General features: G+C 48.8%; 1 protein-coding gene across 3 annotated transcripts in view; it reads right to left on the reverse strand.

The window, feature by feature from the left end:
• LOC134083112 (transcription factor HIVEP3) overlaps positions 1 to 6,399 on the reverse strand; it is a 95,339-nt gene that overhangs the window by 23,926 nt on the left and 65,014 nt on the right. The window contains exon 1 of one of the 3 annotated variants that reach the window (XM_062539270.1): positions 6,003 to 6,131. The exons of the other annotated variants lie outside the window; for them this stretch is intronic. The gene's annotated coding sequence lies outside the window, so the exon portion shown is untranslated. Of the gene's footprint in view, positions 1 to 6,002; positions 6,132 to 6,399 lie in introns of those variants that run through there. 3 annotated transcript variants of the gene reach the window in all.

Genomic DNA, 6,399 nt, shown 5'->3' on the forward strand with positions numbered 1-6,399 from the left:
GTGTGTTTCACAGTTGTATCATGATGTCTTGTGTTGAAGTGAGTCATGTGCATCTGGTTTAAAGTACAGCACTGTAAATCCTTCTGTAATCAACAGCAGATTGAAGTGGTATTCTCATACTGTAAGAATGAGAAGGCAAAAAGATGTGTTTAGACTGCACCTGTGTCTGTGTGTGTGTGTGTGTGTGTATGTGTGTGTGTGTGTGTGTGTATGTGTGTGTGTGTGTGTGTGTGTGTGTGTATGTGGTGGAAAGACCGAGGGGTGCAAAGTCAGCAGGAAAAAACAAATGATGTTCTGGGCACCCGGGAAAACTAGAGGAAGCTGTCTTTCTTTCCCTTATTTGGTTTCCTCTCTGTCATTCTCTCTCTCTCTCTCTCCCTCTCTCTATCCCTCTCTTAGTGCTCTCCCGTCCCTTCCTTGTTAAGCATAATCATTGCCATTCAGATGAACCACAATAGTCAACATAGAGGAAGGTGAATGACATATTCCTCTGTAACACTGTAACAACACCTATTAAGTAACATGAAAGGTTCTCAATGCTAATAGCAACATCTATTTGGAAATATAAAAGGCTCTCAACACCTATTTAGTAACATAAAAGGTTCTCTATGCTAATCCTTCAGGTAGGCCGTGAGCAGTTCTGATGTTTCTGGACAGTACTTTTAGTGGGCTACTGTATTGTCTTTGGAGCCAAACACGGTAACTGAGGAACGCATAGCGAGGGCTTTAACAAGGTTTGGTTGGCACATGTGGGGACATGTGGCCGAGGTATGAGTCACAATGTGGCACAGCAGCGAAAGAAAAACAAAAACGCCTTTTCAACGTGTAGATTCCTGCCATGATTAGGCAACATTCTTGTGAGAGAACTGAAAGTATTCGAGAAAAGAGAAGATTGAACTTAAGGCTAATTTGGTATCAACCGCAAGGGCATGAAGAGACAACAAATCACAAATACTTACACACACACACACACACACACACACACACACACAAACACACACACACACACACACAGAAAGACAAACACAAACATACTGGGGGGAATATGGGGTGACGGGTGTCAGACTGGGGTATTAAGCAGATGCCAACTCAAGGGGCACAGATCAAAGCAAGAGCTTTACTACCCTGGTTCCAAAGCCCCAGTGCTACCTGCTTTACTCAGGCTTTACTTTGCCCCTTTGAGTCCTGGAGTCAGAACAGATTTACCCCCTCGACCAGACCGAGTCCTGGAGTCAGAACAGATTTACCCCCTCGACCAGACCGAGTCCTGGAGTCAGAACAGATTTACCCCCTCGACCAGACCGAGTCCTGGAGTCAGAACAGATTTACCCCCTCGACCAGACTGAGTCCTGAGTCCTGGAGTCAGAACAGAAGGGCAACAAAGTAGCCAGAAGCACAACTCTCACAACGCAGCTACAGTACAATGATGACAGTAGAATATCTCCTCTACAACAATACACTGGCAAATGTAATGTAATGGCAATGTCAAATGTCATGTACTTTCACCTTAAGCACAGGCCATCAACAAAGATGAGACTTTACTTACAACCCCCCAATACTATAGGCCTGGCTGCCACAGCTCGGTTTGTCAGGTTTTGGAGTGTGTGTAGCTCTTGCTGCAGGCCAAAGCTCACTATCCTGACACACCAGGGAAGGGAGCAGCGATGTCCCCTCGCTCTCTGCTCGTTTACTCCCGACCCCGGCATAAATACCCTGGCTTCTCAATCCCGAGTCCGTGTCGCGTTTCGGGAGCTGCCCGGGTGAACTGATCCTCGTGATGTGACGGGAGAACATATCGTGCAGAGGTCACTATGGAACAAGAGCAGAGCCTCGGCTGGAAAACGAGGGCACATGGGCACATGGGCACCGGGTGGTGGGGACACACACTCATGGCCCAAAATCATGCCCTTTTTCCGTGGGTGAAGTGGCCTACTTTACACATCCACATTCTGGTGACGCGACCGACCACCCTGTGGTGGCCATTTACTGATCTGGAGTTACTGCTATCATCAGGAGTTGCTGTTGTCTCAAAGAAACCTGTTTTCGTTTATCAGACTGATCATTTCTCAGCGCATGTTACCATGGATGTATCTGTAACTACTAGAAAAAGACAGCAGTGCCATGGAGTAGTGCGCACACTTGATAGAAAGCCATCACAGCCCAAGGAAACAATTCACCATAACACAGAATCTTCCGGAATAATTAAATGAGAAAGCTAAACTGCCGCATGATAGAAACATCGACTTAAAAGAGTGCACCTGGAGCAGAAACAACCCCCCTGGAACATTCCGGTACTGTCTCTCTGTTCCCTCTTGCCAGGCGCTTGTGGCAGCCTGGCACTGGTTCCCATGGCAACAGTCCACAGTGGCGGCAGATGGAGGGTGAGCCGGAGGTCTAATTCGGTCCTCCCAGCATCCTCTCCGGGCGCAGGGGCTCACGTCGCGAGGAGGAAGTGAGCGGAACAGGCTGACCTCCGCACGTGGGCCGCACGCCTCACGACCCCGCAGGGCCGCTACCCGCCGGCTTCCTCTCCGCCCTGTGCCAGCGCTGCCGCTGACGCTGTCGCCCTCACAGTCGCCACGCAAGGCACAGCACATCAGACGCACAAACATCAACAAACCAACCCAATCTCGGATGCACGTCAACGGAACCGCCGACACTTCTAACGCAAACGACGAGCCGAAACCCAACCGCCTCGCTCAACTCAACAAAGCGCACCATTGTGAAAGCAAAGATGAACCCCTTCTTGAAGTTAAGCCTGTTGTCAAATGGAAATTTGCACAATCTTTGCACACATACAGTGCCAACACAACGTTCCAACTCCCAACACAGCACACACACGTTCACCAAACAAAGAAGTCACAAAAACTAGTCCAAATCTCACATTCTCACCCTCGGCTCAGTACTGTAATTTCCTGTGTATAAGCCGCATTGTGTATAAGCCACAGGGCAGTGTTTTATGCAAGTTAAAAGAAACAAAACCATATTCATGTCATATTAACTATCTCCATGTATTAACCTCATAGCTGAAGATTTTTTGCAAAATCAATGTATAAGCCGCGGCTAATAGTTGGGAAATTACGGGTATGCTCTCACCAGCTGGTTCCTAACGCTCACCAAATTCAGTACGCGTTCTCATGCAGGGATGCTCGATGGCTCCCCAACACTGGATCCCCACAAATGAAACCCATAGAATTCAGCCATGCTAAAGTTCTACACATACTGTAGTAGTGTGGTGCGCTGAACAGTACAGTAGTGTAGGGCAGTGGCTAACGAGCTAGCATGCAGTGGCCAGACAAGTTGTGTGTTCGCTTCCTGGCCGCCATTGCTGTGCCCTTGAGCAAAGCACTTAACCCTAAGGGGCTCCGAGGAGACTGGGCCTGTAATAATTGATGTCTGTGAGTTGCTTCGGATAAAAGTGTCAGCCAAATTAATAAATAATGCTAAAAAAATAAGAAGAAAATCCTTCAGCTGAGTAAAAGTTCCAGCACACAAACATACACTACGTAGGTCACTAGGTTCATTAAGGTCACACACACACACACACACACACACACACACACACACACACACACACACACACACACACACACACACACACACAAACACACACACACACACACACACACACACACACATACAGAGTTCATGAGGTCAAAGGGGTTCTCACTATGTTCCATGACTCTGTTCTTACTAGACAGGCCATTAACAGAACGCGGCCCTGATCCGTAGCAGGGCTACTGAGAGGCAGGGAGGCGCTTCACGACAGATCAAGCGTAAGGCTGACGGCACATCACACACATTTCGCAATCGCCGTGTCTGAACGGGGTTCAGTCAAACGCAAATACCTGGAAGTGTGCAAAGCACACATTATCCCTTTTTAAATACTGGCTGACAAGCACCTTTAAAAGACAACAAGAGCGATGACAGCACTGATACGGGATTAAACTAGCACTCCTCACTGGGGTGACCTCTATGCCAAAGAAACAGCCACTGCTGGCAAAGCGCATAATGTAGGTTTATCTTTAACAACCAGCCTTATAAAATATAATCTTGACCAAGCATTGATCTTAACACTCATCCTAAATTCTAATCAGCAGCATCCCCAAGACAGGTCTGGGTCACACGGTCCAGCTGAGGCTAGTGAAGGGCTGGATGGGTCCGTAACTGAGTTTCACAAGTGATGCCTGAGACAAGAGGCCCTCGGTATACAGTGCTCGCTATATGACTTTCACATGCTCTAAGCTGACATTATCACACCTCATAAGTCTCCACACACTAAACTGCTTAGCACCACTCCTGCTGTAATGATGGGGGGGGGGGGGGGGGGGGGGGGCTTACAGACACACTTATTATCACACATTCAGACGCGCAGGAACATATACACAAGCACCACAGAACACACACACACACACACACACACATGAACGCAAATGCACACACTGTACTGCTTGGCACTTACATTCCACGACACACATCCACACACACACACACACACACCTTCCAGAGTGAGACGGAGATGTGAGGGAGTTGACTCCGACTCAAAACCGCAAGCTCAGATATTCTGCTGCTCCCCTCGTCATCAGGAGAGTGAGAGTGTAATTGAATTACCAACCAGGAGCGAGTCGCGAGAGAGAGAGAGAGAGAGAGAGAGAGAGAGAGAGAGAGAGAGAGAGAGAGAGAGAGAGAGAGAGAGAGAGAGAGACAGCCGCCCCATTTTAAGACCCAAACCGCACAGCTTTCCAAAAAGCCTCGCAAAATCCCCCAATGACATGTAATTTAGACAAACGAGAGCGAGAGAACAAGCGCAGCGGAGGGCGCCAAGAAAACAAGGCACAGATATAGGCAGTAGATCTATATAAGGCACAGATATAGGCAGTAGATCTATATAAGGCACAGATATAGGCAGTAGATCTATATATACAGAGAAATGCCTCGCACAGCACACACAGGCAGAGCAGTCCAACCTGGAGACCCCCCCCCCCCCCCCCACACACACACACACCGCCCCCTCCCTCCTTCTCGATGAGGCTCGATGAGGCTAACCAGATTTGCAGCTGAGGGGTGGAAAGCCATAAAGACAGATTCTTTCCCTGTTCCGTGGGCTTCCATCGGTGAAAAACACGTCCGAGCGATTCCTTTTAAGCACTGGAGCTGAAAGCAGATGGTACAGGGGACCGATGCCGGCCCGACAGCTGCACGTACACACACACACACACACAGGCACACACACACACACACACACACACACACACAGGCACACACACACACACACACACACACCAAGAACCTGTCAAGAAACTGCCAGGCAGAGACTTTGCCATCAGTTCCACGCATCGGGAAACACTGTGTGTGTGTGTGTGTCTGTGGGTGTGTGTGTGTGTAAACTTGCAGGAGTTTAGAGAGGTAGCTTACTCTGCAAGAAGAAGACAGCAGAGAAAAGAGCTTTGTACATTTCTCCCCAAGAGAGTCTGAGATGTGCAAGAAGCAAGCCGAGAATGTTTGAGATCTTTGATAAGAAGTGATGACCCCCCCCACACACACATACACACACACACACACACACACACACACACCCCCACACACACACTCCGCTTCTCACCTCTGTAACACTAGGGTGGTGAGCAACTGGACAACAAACCAGCTTCTCTCTAATGTCAGCCGCCCTTTACACAACGGAGATGGATTTCTGTTTCTCTAGCTCTTTAGCTTTGTTTCACTCCACAAGTTTCAGTTTCTTTGGCGAGACGAGACAAGACGAGACATTTTCGCCAGGCCAAAAGCTGTGTGTGTGCGTGAGTGTGTGTGTGTGTGTGTGTGTGTGTGTGTGTGTGTGTGTGTGTGTGTGTGTCACTCCTCGAGGACATCACAAACATTTTCCCACTCAACTTACAAGGAACACCAACTTTGCCAAAACGCACCCGCAGGGAAAAAAACCAATAACAACAAACAATCAAAAGAAGGAAGGCAAAGAGAAAGACGTCAGTTTCAGCAAAACATACCTTCTGCCGTCCATGTTTGAGTAGTCCTGGACACAAAGTCCGAGGCGAGGCTGAACCATTAAAGCCGCCACAGCTCTGCTAGTGAAAGAGCGTCTTGCTACTGTAAGTTAGGACCTGAATGAGAAGCAGTTCTTTTCCCATTCATACTAAGCCGAGCCCGTCAGCCAATCAGGTGCCAGTGTGCCGAGCCGCGCTCGCCTCCGCAATCATACAACTGTCAATCATCTCTCCGCTGGCATTCACAGTGCCGCAGCGCAGAGAGGCATAAAACGCCCACACACCAGGAAGAGAGCTCTGTGTGTGTGTGTGTGTGTGTGTGTGTGTGTGTTTGGACCAGCGTAGAAGTGAGTGTGAGTGCTTGGGTGTGCGTATGAGAGCATATGCCTGCGTTTGAGTG

The sequence above is a fragment of the Sardina pilchardus genome, chromosome 6, assembly GCF_963854185.1.
Source record: "Sardina pilchardus chromosome 6, fSarPil1.1, whole genome shotgun sequence".
In the NCBI taxonomy this organism is placed as follows: domain Eukaryota; kingdom Metazoa; phylum Chordata; class Actinopteri; order Clupeiformes; family Clupeidae; genus Sardina; species Sardina pilchardus.